This window comes from Podarcis gaigeae, assembly GCF_964106915.1.
Source record: "Podarcis gaigeae genome assembly, chromosome: 1".
NCBI classification, from domain to species: Eukaryota; Metazoa; Chordata; class Lepidosauria; order Squamata; family Lacertidae; genus Podarcis; species Podarcis gaigeae.
The window spans coordinates 120505028-120521683 of NC_139678.1; the positions used below are offsets into that span (position 1 = coordinate 120505028).

The 16656-nt window shown below is 44.9% G+C and overlaps 1 protein-coding gene and 1 long non-coding RNA gene across 4 annotated transcripts in view; one reads left to right on the forward strand and one right to left on the reverse strand.

Annotated features, from left to right (window-relative positions):
* Positions 1-9962: 9962 nt before the first annotated feature.
* Positions 9963-15229, reverse strand: LOC310833582. Its single transcript, XR_014558815.1, has 3 exons — positions 15133-15229; positions 13691-13742; positions 9963-11038 (listed from the first exon to the last, which is right to left on the reverse strand). It is a non-coding gene; the product is annotated as an uncharacterized lncRNA (long non-coding RNA).
* Positions 15087-16656, forward strand: part of MFSD6 (major facilitator superfamily domain containing 6) — a 43918-nt gene continuing 42348 nt past the window's right edge. Inside the window, exon 1 of one of the 3 annotated variants that reach the window (XM_083707528.1) lies at positions 15087-15492. The gene's annotated coding sequence lies outside the window, so the exon portion shown is untranslated. The remainder of the gene's footprint in view (positions 15493-16656) is intronic. The other 2 variants (XM_083707531.1, XM_083707530.1) reach the window with 2 other exon arrangements.

Below are 16656 nucleotides of genomic sequence, written 5' to 3' on the forward strand. Positions count from 1 at the left end.
TCCTTTCATATTTCAAAAAGTTCGTGCAGATGAGAGAAATTTAAGACACAGAAAGCAGAAATTAAACCCAATGCTATTTTATATTTCTTTAGAGAGCCATGGATGGAGAGAGATGTATCCTTTCACATTTCAGCTCTGCATGTGTTCTGCGTAATTTTCCACATTGATTGAGACTGACATGTGTTTGGGAGCAGGAAAAGCAGGACTGGCCAGAGGACAGAAAGATTCAATAATTATCCTAAGTGCCTGCATAATTGGTATGTATTAAAAAGTAAGGATTTAAAATAGAACAGATTTGCTGCAGTGCCCAGGTCTAACAAAATTAATTTGTACTAGGTGTAGACTTAGAAGTTGTGAGTTGGAGGAGCCGGACTTGGTCATGCTTAGAGTAAGTTCTCTTGCCTTCAGCATTAACTTATTCTAAGCATGGCTTATGTTTCTTGCAATTATTTGAATATTTTTAAAAAGATTTTATATATGTATATAGCTCTAATTTTATCTATGTTTTACAATGGTACCTCGGGTTAAGAACTTAATTCGTTCCAGAGGTCCATTCTTAACCTGAAACTGTTCTTAACCTGAGGTACCACTTTAGCTAAAGGGGCCTCCCGCACCGCCGCCATGCAATTTCTGTTCTCATCCTGAAGCAAAGTTCTTAACCCGGGGTACTATTTCTGGGTTAGCGGAGTCTGTAACCTGAAGCGTCTGTAACCTGAAGCGTCTGTAGCCCAAGGTATTGTATTGTATTTTAATGGTTGATGTTTCCATGTTTTTAGCGGTTTTTAGTTTTCTTTGTAAACTGCCTTGAGTCCCAACAGGGAACTTTTCAAAGCTTACTGGTTTATATTGCAATTTTCTACTTTTACCATCAGTAGTGTTCTCAGTCCTGTTCGGCTAAATTGGTTTTAACTGAAAAGCCACATAACAAGCCAGCTACTTATTTGCTTAGCAGGGACACGGATGGCGCTGTGGCCTAAACCACTGAGCCTCTTGGGCTTGCCCATCCGAAGGTGGGCAGTTTGCTCCCATTGTTCTATCCCAGCTCCTGCCAACCTAGCAGTTTGAAAGCATACCAGTGCAAGTAGATAAATAGGTACCACTGCAGGTAAACGCCGTTTCCATGCACTTGGCACTCATCACAGTGTCCCCTTCTGCCAGAAGCGGTTTAGTCATGCTGGCGACATGGTTTGGAAAAGCTGTCTGTGGACAAACGCCAGCTCCCTCAGCCTGAAAAGTGAGATAAGCGCTGCAGCCCATAGTCGCCTTTGACTGGACTTAACTGTCCAGGGGTCCTTTACCTTTTACCTTATTTATTTAGCAATAACCTTTTATCCCATTTGTAGTTTAAATTAATGAGCACTTTAATCTGCAGGTAACCTGCATGTTGCCAGTAAATATGGCTTTATTGTCCAATAATATGCCTGGCAAAATAGTATGTCCTGTCTTTTGTGTATTAGTCTGCATTAGGTAAACAGTGAATTAACAAATCCATGGCCTCTTAGGAGACAGACTTCACCTTGGAAAAAATAACCTTATTCACCTTACTGTTGAGAAACACATTTCACAGGAAAATTAGTACTAATCATTTATAATTGCCTCATATACATTCTACAGAAAGCAAGTTTGAAGGCAGTGGGTGTTAATGGTTTGTGGTTTCTTTTGTTCCTGTTTTTATTATATATTTTGTGTTTTTATGTTGTGAACTGCCCTGAGATTTACAGAGGAAGGGCAGTAGATAAATTTACTAAATAAAATAAATCACACAGGACATTCTCCTGCCATCTGTGTGTGTGTGTGTTTTGAACAAGATCGTCCTGACAGCTCTTGATCTTCAGGATTGCTGAGGCATAGCGAGCAAAAGTATGGTCTATCCCACAGGGAGTGCCACATAAATGTGGTAGATGGAGGACCTCCTACTGGACGTTGTTGGAACTACATGGCCAATGGACAGCGATGATGGGAGTCGTAGTCCAACAAAATCTGGATGATGGCGGGTTCCCCACCCCTTGCTAATGTCTGCATGAGGCACACGTGCAGGAACCAATGGAGGGAGGAACAGCAACCCTGTCATAAAATGCTGATAATTTGATGAAATTCCCCCCTTTTCATAGCTATGAAGAGTACAGACATTGTGTTCTTTGTTGTCGCTGGTCACTCTGCCTGCACTGGGCACTGATTTACAGATTGTCAGCGACATTTTAGCCATTGTAGAAGTATGAAAAGCTGCAAATAAACTGACAAATCCGCTCTTCTAGTTACATAACAATTACATGTACAGGAGGCCTGCTTTCCTTTGCAGCTGGCCACTCTAGAATCTCCAGGTATAAAACCGTCCCTTACCTGTAAATATATCATCTGTGACGTTGATATAAATGCTCTGACGCTGTAGGCAAGTTGCTTACCCAACACGGTCACCAATTTCCGTAGGGTGCCTTCTAATTCCATGCCCCAAATTTTATTTTCATGCCCGGAAAATCTTCACCCGCTACATTTCTCCATGCGAGGCTGCGGTTAAAAAGTAAAGAAGCATGGCCTAGGACTGGCATGTCTAAAGTCTGTTTCTGGGGCTTAATCCGTCCCGCCGATCAGTTTAATCTGGCCCCTGTGGCAGTTTATTTCCTGGCGTAAAACTTCAATCCCCAACAACTTTGCGGTAAAATTGTATGGCAGTTTATTTCCTGGGGTAGTAAAATCCCCCCCCCCAAAAGCTTAACAATTTCAATCCTAAAAAAAGCTCAGTAACTTTGGTTGCTCCTCATACATGTTCACTTCATCAAATCTGGTCCTCTTTGAAAAAAGTTTGGGCACCCCTGGCCTAGGATAAGTAATTAATTAACAGGTAACACTGACTGCGATCTCCTACAATGCGTTCCTGCGCTCAAAATAAACATCTGTCCCTAATGATAATTTCTAGCATTAACGGGCTATGTGTAAATTGATCTTTCATCGCCATTTAAGGACAGGTTCCCTTTTGTCTTTCCAATGCAAGCGGTAGCTATAGCCAATAATGGATTAGGCTTCCAGTACAGTCGACCACATTGTGATGAGTCTTTTCCCATCCCCATCTCACAGACAAAAACAAAAGCCCAGAGGCAGGTGACTTATGCAGGCCTGTGGAGCATATCCTCCATACAAATACAAAGGATGCAATTCCACCCTATGCCCTTTTAGTTAAAGTAGAATATGGATGCACTCTCTAAGGGCAGAAGTTAGTAATAATATGCAGTGCACAGAGCAGGGTTGTTACCTTGCGTGGCGAGTTCCCGCCCTGCCCCCCAGGGAAATAAAGACACAAGAGTTTAAGGTTAATGGGTCGAATTAGGCCACAACTTTATTGATTACAGGAATTGAGGGGTATTGGCTTAGGCATTGGTCCTATCAGCTAACCGGCTTCAGGCCGCTTGGATGAAGACCGGCAAGGGTTAACCACAAGTAGGGGGAGTCCTGCTGAGGCACGTCAACTAGGAGTTCCCCCGGGTCACCGCTTGGGGGCATGCCATTGGCCCACACCTCCATAGGCTTAGGACGAGGCCACACCCCCGGAATCCTTTACCGGACTACCCTTCGATTTTGGGGGGAGGATGTCGCTCCTCCCCATGTAATCTGCATAACAATAGCCCTACCAATGCCTAACCGCCAATGTCCTGAAAGTTGTGACGATTGCTACGAGGTAGGCAAAAAAACCAGATGGCCGGTGCCAATTTACCAAATGGAAAAAATCCTACCAGGCCCCTTGACGGCGACCAACTGAAGTCCATAGCAAGGTTGGAGAAACCCAACCTAAGGTGGGCGGGGAGGGAGAAAACCCGATCAGCTGTAGCGCGGCGATGAAAAGAGGGCGGTCCTCGGCCGCGCCGGCCCTAAATAGGGACACGCCACATCCACAGACCAGCCGATTGACAAATTTCCTTAAAAATAGGCCCAAAACTTCCAATTTTTTGGAGTATTTGCAAAAAGAGCTCAACAACTTTTGTGTCTGGATTTTCGCTTTTTGAAATATGGCAACCCTATGTTACGGGGGCAAAGTTAGAGGAAGGCTTCCTTGTACAATTTGCAAGGCCAAATGTGATTAGGAAGGGAGTTCAGTTGGAAAGCAGGAGGAGAAGATTGGCTACGGCGGTCTAGCTGGGTAACTATTTTTATTTAATGGAAGAAAAGCAGAAGAAGTGGGGGAAAGTAAATGGAATGCTCAGCAAACAGAACTAGTTGTGTGGGGCAGATTCACTGAACTATGACTGCACCCCATCCTAATCTGCTGACTGGTGTGAAGAGAGAAACAACAGAATGAGGCCAAAGGAATTAAAATCTGCCACTGGTGTGGGAAATTTCGCTGCAAATCCTCAAACAACAACAACATTATGAGGAAGGGGACTCTATACCAGATAGCGAATGGGTGGGGCTCTTCCTCCCTCTCTTAGATAGGACAAAGCCAAAATTGAGAATTGGTTGTAATGGGACCTAGAGGAAAATCTGCAGGCTGAAAGCTGGAGAGGAAGAGCACAATGTTTGATTTCTGTCTGAATCCAAGGCTGCAGCTATGGGAGAAACAAGACCCTTTTGGGATGTTAATGCTGCGAACCCCTCCACAGTAAGCTTGGTTTGTGTATATGTGTAAATAAACCATACATCATAAAGACACCACGGTCTCTGCTGTGCCTCATTTCCAAAAGGAAACATAAACCCTGGGTAAGTGTCCAGGATCTCTGGAATCTCACAGCGCTCAGAGATTGGGGTGGTTTACAATATGCAGCAGTATCTCGGATGTCGAATGGAATCCGTTCCAGAAGTCCGTTCGACTTCCAAAACATTTGGAAACCAAGGCATGGCTTCTGATTAGCTACAGGAAGCTCCTGCAACCAATCGGAAGCTGCGGAAGCAGTGTCAGACGTTCAGGTTCCAAAGAAGGTTCGCAAACCAGAAGACTCACTTCCGGGTTTGCGGCATTCGTGAGCCAAAACATTTGAGTAGCAAGGCGTTTGTCAACCAAGATACGACTATATAGGCACTGAAATTATGTCAAAGGGCGTAGTCCTGTTTCTTTCCCACTGAGAGTCAAATGTGTTTTTGTAGGAACAAAGGAAGAGCAGCCCACCTTTTAGCTATAATTCAGCAACCTAATTTAAAAAGGTAGGTCAGGGGAAAAAACCCGCTTAACCAAAAATAGCCTGTTTCTGCCTTGTTTACATTTTGTCTGTCTGGAGTGTTTTCATTTCAGTAACTAGCTAGGCAGGTTCTAAAGTTGCATTGTATTCTGGAAATAGGATCTTTTCTGATGGTATCTAGGATTAGCACAATTGCTGAAATGGTTAGGGAAACAGGTGCCCTAAAATGAAGCCCCAACTTAAAAACAGGGTTGCCAACCTTTTCTCTGCTGAGCTGCTGGGCCTTTTAACAGCTTTCCAGCAATTCATCTGTTTTTATCCTCTATGGGATTAAATGCAATCTTTACATTCCTTTATATTCAGCTTTTTTGGGAATGTGAAACAAATGGAGGTGGTAATCCAGTTTTCCAAATATTGTGCCCAAATTGTCCTTATTCCACTGCCCCATAAATTTATGTTATTTCTGATTTAATGTTAGAAATAACCCATGTGCCCTCAAAATACTCCTCCTTAATCTGGGTTTCAAAATAATTTGTTGTTTGAGTCCTGTTCACTTGCAGAATTTCGTTTGTCACAATGTCTCCTTTACAATACGTTTTCCTTTAAAATATTTTAAAGAGATGTATTCCTTTGCCTCCAGTCATTGTGTTGTTATCTGCCCTGAGCCTGGTTCTGGCCAAGGAGGGCGGGATATAAATAAAATTTATTATTATTATTATTATTATTATTATTATTATTATTAAATCGTATGCCCTTACAGTTGACAAATTCTTCCCCTTTTCAAAGTTCCACCCGTTACTAACTTTCGCTTACGCCAGCCGTAGATCTATATTCCTAGATACTGGATAAATTCAATGGTTACAAAAATAAATAAACGATATGAGATATATATATATATATATATATATATATGCTTTCGTAGATTTTCACGGGTACAGGAATGCAGGTTTTGGTGTCCTCGGGTGTCTTCCCGTGTAAAAGTTGGGGTGTCTAGGCGACGTTTCGACGAGGTCTCACTCGTCATCTTCAGGCTGGTGCTTTCGGCTTCTTGTTACTGGAACAGAGCGGGATCTCAATGTTTGAGTTCCTATAAATACTGTAGAGGGGGTGTGGTGTCTAGCCTCCAATGTTCTGGGCAGAGAGGAAGTTCCCAGGCTAGTGTGCCTTTTCTTCTTTTGTTCCTTAATTACTTGAGAGATACCTTGAGTGATTTCTTGAGTGATATCCTGAGTACCACTTAGGTGGGTCATTAGGTGTGGATTAGTTGCTAAAGTCTTTGTGTCTTGACCTCTTGAACTTTGTGAAGAGTTTCCCTGAGAAGATGGCTGTATTGCACTTAGTTGTGCTTTGGCTTGGCTTCGTGTATAGGGGCGAGCTGTGGTTTTGTGGCTTGTGTCAGCCAGATCTGTGTAGGGATTGCAGGGGGGTGCAGCATCCGGAGGTGCCACCATGGATTGGCTACTGGATGGTGTCAGTAATTCATCTGATTCATCTGATGGTGTCAGTAATTCATCAGATCCAGAGGCACACAGAACGCCAACACCAATCAACCACACCAGACCCAAACCCAGACCCTCTCCACAGATGAATTACTGACACCATCCAGTAGCCAATCCATGGTGGCACCTCCGGATGCTGCACCCCCCTGCAATCCCTACACAGATCTGGCTGACACAAGCCACAAAACCACAGCTCGCCCCTATACACGAAGCCAAGCCAAAGCACAACTAAGTGCAATACAGCCATCTTCTCAGGAAAACTCTTCACAAAGTTCAAGAGGTCAAGACACAAAGACTTTAGCAACTAATCCACACCTAATGACCCACCTAAGTGGTACTCAGGATATCACTCAAGAAATCACTCAAGGTATCTCTCAAGTAATTAAGGAACAAAAGAAGAAAAGGCACACTAGCCTGGGAACTTCCTCTCTGCCCAGAACATTGGAGGCTAGACACCACACCCCCTCTACAGTATTTATAGGAACTCAAACATTGAGATCCCGCTCTGTTCCAGTAACAAGAAGCCGAAAGCACCAGCCTGAAGATGACGAGTGAGACCTCGTCGAAACGTCGCCTAGACACCCCAACTTTTACACGGGAAGACACCCGAGGACACCAAAACCTCCATATATATATATATATATATATATATATATATATATATATCAATCATATATATAGCACAGGAGCCCTGCCAGTGGGGAAAAGGTGGCAGCCAAATTTAACAGTTAAAATATTTAAGTGTTAGATTTTAACTAGTGAAATTTTGTTGTGTGCTCAACACACGTTTAAAGCACATTCCTGCCTGGATTAGGTAAAGGTAAAAAGGTAAAAAGGACCCCTGGACGGTTAGGTCCAGTCAAAGGCAACTATAGGGTTGCGGCGCTCATCTCACTTTCAGGCCGAGGGAGCTGGCGTTTGTCCACAGATATCTTTGTGGGTCATGTGGCCAGCATGACTAAACTGATTCTGGTGCAACGGGACACCGGGACGGAAAAAAGAGCACATGGAAATGCCATTTACCTTCCCACCACAGTGGTACCTATTTATCTACTTGCACTGGTGTGCTTTCGAACTGCTAGGTTGGCAGGAGCTGGGACAGAGCAACGGAAACTCACTGCGTCGCGGGGATTTGAACTGTTGACCTTCCGATTGGCAAGCCCAAGAGGCTCAATGGTTTAGACCACAGCGCCACCCACGTCCCGCATCAGGACAGCCTGCTCATCAATGTTTGCTCCAGGTTTTGGGCAGCCCTTGGTCAAGACACTCTCCATAGCCCTTTGCCCTTGGGTGAGTCTACCTCCTCCTCGCTGCCCTTGTCGATTGCTACTGGCTCATCATCGCTCCCACTGGCTTACTTGCCAGGCAGGAAGTGGCATCTACTGAACTTCCTTCGCATTGCCACTGTTGTCTGGGATAGAGAGCTAAGGGGCAGGTGAACAAGAGGAGGAGCAGGTCCAGGGTGGTGCGATCCCTGGGAGATGCCCAGCCATGCTGACCTTTGATGCTGGTCCTGCTGCCATTTTTTTCAAGTGGAAGGTGTCCTCAAGTTTCTTACGAAGGAAAAAATCCTGAATGGCTTCAATGCCTCTTTGCAAGATGGACTTTTGCAATCACTATGAAGGCATTTTGAACACCTCCAGGTTAAATAATTGCTGGTTTATATGAGGTAGATCAGGCAAATGAACTGGCAAATGCTTATTCCTCCCACAAACATGTCCATTTTTCCTCCAGTGTTTCTGCCCGCTAGCTAGCAAACCAAAAGTAACTGAGGCTGCAGTCCCACCTCCTCCACTTACCAGGAAGTAAGCCTCATCGTTAAACTCAATGGGGATGACTGGCTGAGGATCCAAGCACTGGATTGCACTGTGAGTCATTCATTGATGTCATAATCCGAGGTTCGTGGCAACTCTCGCTTTGCTTCTATAATTATAAACCGGGACATCCATTAAAGATTTAATCAATAAGACCGAATTAATATTTCAAAAGGCATTTTCTGCTTTTGACACCAGGAAGCTTGCGTTCTGAAGCCGTATCTACAAGTTTATATCATACAGAATTGTAGAGGTGGAAGGGACCTTGAGGAGAATGTAGTCCAAAAACCTGCAATGCAGGAATATGCAACTGTCTCATACAAGGATCGAATCTGAATTTCAGACTTCTCTAAGGACCAAACGATGTGCAGCCTTAGCGATCTGTGACAGATTTTGTGGCTTTGCAAAAAAAAGCAACCTGCTATAGCAGAGGACAAGTTGGAGGACTGGGGGGTGGGGTGCAGCTCTTTAACCCTTTCCCTGCTGAAATAGCTCCCCTGAAGCTGCTGCTTAATTTAGCCCCACCCCCACAATAGCTTTTTGGGGAGAACAGTATTTCTTGGAAGCTGAGCCAGAGAGAACTAAACACCGGCACCAAACTACAACTCCATGGATCATTTGGAAGAAGCAACGGCTGGGCTAATCATAGCAGCTTAAGGGGGGATTTTGATGTGGAAAGGGTTAAACGCCCTCTTTCTACACCACAGATTTCCACATCAAGTGGCCATTTTCAGAAGAAAGAAAATATACCCAAAGAAGGTTGTTGTTCATATAACGGTTAAGTCCAGGCAAAGGCGACTATGGGGTTGCAGCGCTCATCTTGCTTTCATGCTAAGGGAGCTGGCGTTTGTTCACAGACAGCTTTCCGAGTCATGTGGCCAGCATGATTAAACCACTTCTGGTGCAACGGGACACCGTGACAGAAACAGAGCACACGAAAACGCCGTTTACCTTCCCGCTGGAGCAGTACCTATTTATCTACTTGCATTGGTGTGCTTTTGAACTGCTAGGTTGGCAGGAGCTGGGACAGAGCAATGGGTGCTAACCCTGTTGAGGGGATTCAAACTGCTGGCCTTCTGATCAGCAAGCCCAAGAGGCTCAGAGGTTTAGACCACAGTGCCACCTGCTAATTTAATGCCAATGGCATGAATAATGAACAGGACTGATTTGAGCTAAATGAAGTAGAGAGCAGTCTCCTACGCAGTTCTGCCAACACACACTAGCTCTGACCCCGGCCACCTTCCCGCAGCCTTCCTCCTGAGCCTCTCTTGCATGGAAATACGGAGTAAGCTCTATGAGCTGGTAAGAGCAACTAAAGAGAAATGGCCAAGAGGGACTGCAGTGAGAAAAGCCAGGAGTAGAATTCTTCCTGTTTACACACATGATACATTTAAAGCACATTCAAACCACACCCTCCCACCCCCAAATAATGGGAACTGTATTTTAAGAGTGGTGTCGAATTCTTTAGCTCTGTATAGCTCTGTAAATTGCAGTTCCCATGATTTTTTGGAGAAAGCAATGTGCTTTAAATGTATGACGTCTACGCAGCTAAGTCACCTTTCTGTATGATAAAAATATGTTTACTGAAGTGTAGGTGGGTTCCCATGAGGCAAGACACGGTGATAACAGCAAGAACCTTTATTGAACTACATAACTGGGCAACAGGGGCAAAGCAACTGCTTATATATATTTCTGAAGGCCTGGGCCACTCCCACTCCCAACATGACTGGCTGTCTAAACTTCCAAGCTGCAAATCACAACTCAGAGTTCAAGGGCCAATGGCAGAGGCCCAAATCCTAAAATGTTCTGTGATTGGACATCATGTATCACATTGGAACACAAGAGCTCAGAATCCTTAGTCCAGACTCAAGCTCAGGCAAACACAAACCACTGAATACATGACATTTACAATGGGCAAAACGATATCCTTTATGTGGCGTTTAATTGTCTGAGTTTGGTACAACCCAGTTCTTTATTAAAAAAACAACAACAACTGGCCTTCATATTTCATTAACATTTGAAGCATTTGAAGATTTACAGAATGCCATCACCTTGACTACTACAATTTCCCCCCCAGCCATCCTTGTTGCAGAGCCATCTCCTCACATTTACAAAGAACAGATACAGTATATTTCAGGTTCCGGTGGAGGAATTAACAATTGTATTGTCCGTCTCACGGGACATATGGGCTTCTATGTGAGCACCACCCTTGGTAGCTGATGCTGTGTGAGTACAACCCACAATTGTGTAGCACAGCTTTCATTTGACGTACCACCCAGTATTACAAAGCCACTTCCTATCCAGGAAAACAAAGCTTATTTTCTGCTTCTCACAGCACCACCCAACATCCTAGGCAAGGAACCAGCAACCACCCTTCCTTGGCAACCAAGCCGCTCCCAACGTTTATTTAGTAAGGGTGGATGTCTCTGGCTTGCTACACAAATAGAGCAAACTCTGCCCTTCCTCAGAGACAAATTCCAGAAGAGCTAGTCTGTAGCAGCAAAGAGAGCGAGTCTAGTCATATCTTTAATGACCAACTGGTACCGCTCTGTATATTGTGCCATGACGTTTTGCAACTACTTCCACCGATGGACTGAGAAGATGGTGTCTGAGTGCCCATGGGCTGAGATTTGCAATGGAAGAAAAAGCAAATTATGAGGTGTTTTATCTTCCGGTGTGCATGTGTACAGTAAGCATGCCTACTCCGGAGAGATGGGTGGCGCTGTGGTCTAAACCCCTGAGTCTCTTGGGCTTGCCAATCCTAAGGTTGGTTGTTTGAATCCGTGCGACAGAGTGAGCTCCCATGGCTCTCCCCCAGCTCCTGCCAACCTAGCAGTTCGAAAGCGCACCAGAGCAAGTAGATAAACATTGCATTAAGCAATTGTTATCTCACACGTTGCAATGCATTTTCCTGTCACTTTCCTTATTGCAAAAGTCTGGGGTGAATTGGGTGGGGGTTGTTGTTGTTGTGCAAGAGCTTCAAATCAGTTTTAATTGCACAACTTGAATTTGCCAGTGTGCGGCTGAATCCCATCCAAAACCAGCAATAGCCTTGAAGCACTGTAAAAAGGAAACTAAAAAACAACATTATTTTTGTAGCATCGCTTTGAAAAAAATGTTATCCACAGAAGGACTTGTGAGAAGCAACGTGATTAATCGAATAAGAATGTTTTACACATTACTGTCTTAAAATGCAGGTGGGTCTATCATTTTCTCAATTCGGATCAAAGTTGGTTTCGGGGGAAATGCAGAAAAATGTAGTATTTCCTTCTAAGAAACAACAAGATAGATATGGATTACGGTCAACATTGTGCACATGACTCTACCCAAATATGGGAATATGGTAGTAAATGGGAGTGTGTTCATTGAAGTGAGAACAAATGAGATTGAAAAAACACTTTTTATTAGTATTGAACAAGGAGCAGGGGAAAATGCAGGGAGAGGAGCAACTCTATGGTTATTTATAACAAATTGAAAAAAAATGTTTAAAAGCACCTTTCAAAAAAAACAACAACAAAAAAACAGAGTCCTTTTTGTTGGGGATAATTCAGATGGAAATTCCCAGGTGTCAAAAAAGGTTATTTATGTATGCCACTTCAGCGGTCCGTGATTTGTTAGCCCCAAAATGGAAAATGAGTGAGGTTCCGACCAAAGAAGAATGAGAACTTAAACTGATGGAATAGGTAAAAGGTAAAGGACCCCTGGACGGTTAAGTCCAGTCAAAGGCGACTATGGGGTGCAGTGCTCATCTCGCCTTCAGGCTGAGAGAGCTGGCGTTTGTCCGCAGACAGCTTTCCGGGTCATGTGGCCAGCAGGACTAAACCGCTTCTGGCGCAATGGAACACCTTGATAGAAACCAGAGCACACAGAAACGCCATACACCTTCCCACCAGAGCGGTACCTATTTTTCTACTTGCACTAGCATGCTTTCAAACTGCTAGGTTGGCAGGAGCTGAGACAGAGCAACAGGAGCTCACCCCGTTGAGGGGACTCAAACCACTGATCTTCTGATCGGCAAGCCCATGAGGCTCAGTGGTTTAGAACACAGCAACTTGTGGATCTAATTTATAGAATAAGAGAACAAGAAGAACATACATTTAAAGAAGACTGGAAAATGTTTACTGAATATATGGGGGGGGGGGAATTGTGTACACTCGAAAACGTTGGCAGCATTAAGATAGATTCAACAGTGTAAATAAGTTTTGATGGAAGTAATAAAGGAACACTGAATGGTTTAGTTTATGTAAAATATTCAGGTATTTATGCCGTGCAAAATGAACCATGGAAAGGGAAGAAGGGAAGTCATTGATATTTTAAGGTTGTTTAAATGAATTTTCTAAATTGTGAAACAGAAAATTTAATAAAAAATATTTTTAAAAAACAAACGCAAAAACCCTATGGTTATGAGCATCAGTTCCCCTAAAATGGCTCAAAAGTGGAGGAAATAATAATAATAATAATAATAATAATAATAATAATAATAATAACGGGAATAAAATTGGGGACCCAAACATTCCTCCATGCCACCTGCTTTCATAATTCCAGGCACAGGGAAATGGGAAGGCTGTAGTCTGGATGAGAGCCAGTAATCTGAAGCTGTATCCAATCAAGACTGATATATTCTGGGTGGGTGGTTCGTCTGTCTAAGCACATGGTGTTCATTCTATGCTACATAGGACTACATAGAATAGATCTGCAGCTTGGGAGCAGGTGTGACTTGATTCATTTTTTTGTCACCAGAAGCCTTGAATGCAAACATTCAGTAAACAGAACCTGGAAGCTATGTGCCTGGATTTTTTTCTCACTTAATGATACCACTCGGGCACCTTGAGCTTCTAATTATCAGCCAACTGTGATCACACACACACACCGTGTGCAGCTTGGAAGCTTCAGGGGAAAGTATCTCTTGGCTATCTCATCCCGTCAACTTCTAGCCATGCAAGGTGGGAAGGGAAACGATTGCCCTCCCCTTCTTCCCTCGAACTGCCTTCCTGATAAGGATTCCCCCCCCCCGCCGCCTGTAATTAAGTCAGAAAAAATCTAGATACGTAGCTGTATGCTGCCTAATCAAATAAATGTTTACTTTGGGCCTTAGCTGCATCCCCACTTGGACAAACGTAGCCTGGGGTTAGCTATCTGGGCTTGGTAACCTCCAAATTAGACTACTGTTAGTGCACTGTTGTGGGGCTGCCTTTGAAAACAGTTCAGAAAGTTCGTTTACTACGGAGCTCAACTGTTAGATTAACTGAGGGGCTATGTGTTTTAAACATGTTACCTCTGTACTATGCCGACAGCTCCCAGTCCTTTTCTTGGTCCAAAGCGAAGTACTACAAAAAAAGAAAAGTAACATTTAAATTACCATGTGTTGAGATTCTTGCATTGCAGGGGGTTGGACTAGATGACCCCTGGGAACCCTTCCAACTCTACAATTCTATGATTCTACTCACGGTTTAAGGGTTAAACCACAGAGCCTAGGACTTGCCGATCAGAAGGTCGGCAGTTCGAATCCCTGCGACGGGATTAGCTCCCGTTGCTCGGTCCCTGCTCCTGCCAACCTAGGAGTTCGAAAGCATGTCAAAGTGCAAGTAGATAAATAGGTACCACTCCGGCGGGAAGGTAAACGGTGTTTCCGTGCGCTGCTCTGGTTCACCAGAAGCGGCTTAGTCATGCTGGCCACATGACCCGGAAGCTGTATGCCAGCTCCCTCAGCCAATAAAGCAAGATGAGCGCCGCAACCCCAGAGTCGGTCACGACTGGACCTAATGGTCAGGGGTCCCTTTACCTTTACTCATGGTTTAGATCAGGTTAGGATACTCAAAGAACCATCTGTTTCCACACATTAAGACCTTCCGTGGGGAGGGGCTAATGTATCTGAGAAATGTTGCCAGTGGAGTTTCTCCTTAGTGGTGGCCCCCCACTTATGGAATGAATTCCCCAGAAAAACTCACTTTATTGTCTTTTTGAGGCCTTGCATCTTTTGTAATTCCACAAACTTCTACGTTTATATCTTTTTGTAAAAATACACTTGTAAAACAGTTAAAAAAAACCTGTTGATTCTCTTTTCCTTTCATTTACATCTCACCATGCTTAGTGCATTATGTACTTTTTGAACTTTCAATAAAGATGTTAAAAAAATACTGTTTTTTAAATTTTTTTTTTAAGTTCAGTATTCCACAATACCTTTAGAAAGAAAGCATACTTTTTTTACGTATCTGAAGGGCTGAAAACACCCATCAGCTCCCGCTTTCTCTCCCGTGGATCACTCGCCGAGTCGGACTATGTTGTCAATCATGACAACAAGCAAAGCTTTATAAACCAGTGTGGAGATGTGATACCTTCAAAGAAGGCCTTGTGCATGTTTAAGTTAAATTTCATAAAAATTGGGATTTGGAAAACCGTTAAAAGAACATGCAATGAAATTCAACCAAGGGGAAGCGAGGAAGTCACTTAACAAAGTTAATAACTGTAATTTTCAATAAGGCTATGGTTTGTGTTTGTTTGTTTATAATATTGTGAAAACGAATAAAAAAAATGGGGGAAAAAGAATGCCTTGTGCATGAAATTGGATGGATGAAAAATATTATAAACACCCGGAAAAGGCGAAGAAGAAGAAGGAGCCGCTAGACTAGAGGAAGGTAAGGAAGAGCGGCAGGAGGAGGAAAAGCTGCGCAAGGAAGAGGCGCGGCGCGGCGAAGGCGGAGCGCTGCTGGGCTGCACCTGGCGCGCCTGGGTCCTGCCTTTTCCTCCCCGGCGGGTCCCCCGAGAGACGGGCGGACGAGGCGGTGCTCCGGCAGCCGGCGAAGCCTCCTCCTCCTCCAGCATCAGCGTGCAGCAGCCCGGGGAGGCGGGCCCTGCAGGGCGCCGGTGTTCTGGGGCGCGACCGGGGTCAGCCAGCCAGCCAGACGCGCCGAGGCGAGCAGGAGATGGTGCGCCACGCTCGCCATCCGCCGCCGCCGCCGTCCAGCAACAGCAGCAGCACTCGAGGCGCCGACGCCAGGGCTGCCAGGGCCGCCGCCGCCGCCCCAACCCCCAGCTGCAGTCGCCTAGCGAGCCTAGCGCCCCCCTCGCCGAGCCGAGGTGAGTCTCTGCCTCCGCGCGCCCCTCCCGCCTCTCCGCCTCCTCTTCCCCGGCGAAGGCGAAGGCGAGCGCGGAGAGGCGCGCGCTGCCCTCGCGCCTTGCGGAGAAGGAACAAAAGGCTGAGGGAAGTGCTGGTGGGTGGAGCTGCTCCCCAGCTGCTGCTATTATTATTATTATTATTATTATTATTATTATTATTATTATTATTATTAGAACGGCAGAGGCGTGGCGTCGAGGAACCCGAATCAATCTCTCTCTCTCTCTCCCCGTGTGAAAGAGAAATAGTAATCTGGTTAGGCCATACCTTCTCATAAGGGACCCCTGGCAAACTCTAGGGTGGGCTCCTTCTGTGGGTTTGGAACATAGGTGCCATCCCATGCCGAAGATTGTGGATGCCTGCAACTTGGCCCATTGACTTTTTTGGGGGGTGGGGGTGCCAAGTCCCCACAAATATATTATTGTGGGTGCCGGAGCACCCACGCCCCCCTGGAGTTGGCTTCTGTGGTTGTTTATTATTATTATTGGAATGGCAGAGGCGTGGCGGAACACGAATTTGTGTGTGTGTCTCTCTCCGTGTGAAAGAGAAATAGTAATCTGCAGAGGCCGTACCTTCCAATAAGGGACCCCTGGCACTTAACTCTAGGACGGGCTGATTTTGGTTTTGTTTTGTTGTTTTGACAAAGTAATAATAATATAAAAATAAAAATGTACACCCCCACCCCTAAGAGACCATTCCATTGGAGCTATCCAACCTCCCAAAATTTCTACACCTTTTCATGGTTTGTCCCCTTTCCCTTTTAACAGTACAAAATTCTACAAACACCTTCCATATCTCCTCAAAATTGTTACTCCTGCATAGTCCGGGTGGGCTCCTTCTGTGGATTTGGAACATAGGTGCCACCCCATGCTGAAGATTGTGGATGCCTGCAACTTTTCCCATTGACTTTTTTTTGGGGAGGGGTCCCAGTCCCCACAAATATATTATTGTGGTGAAGCACCCACAGCCCCCTGGAGTTGGCTGCTGTGGTTTGAAAGGAAGATGGGTGCATAGGAGCCAGCCCCTAAGGCCTGAGAGGTCTTTGCCCCCCCTAAAATATTTGAGGGGGCCAGCCTCCCCAAAGTTAATGGGCATTCCTGTTCAAATAGGGTGTGTGCGCCGTGTCA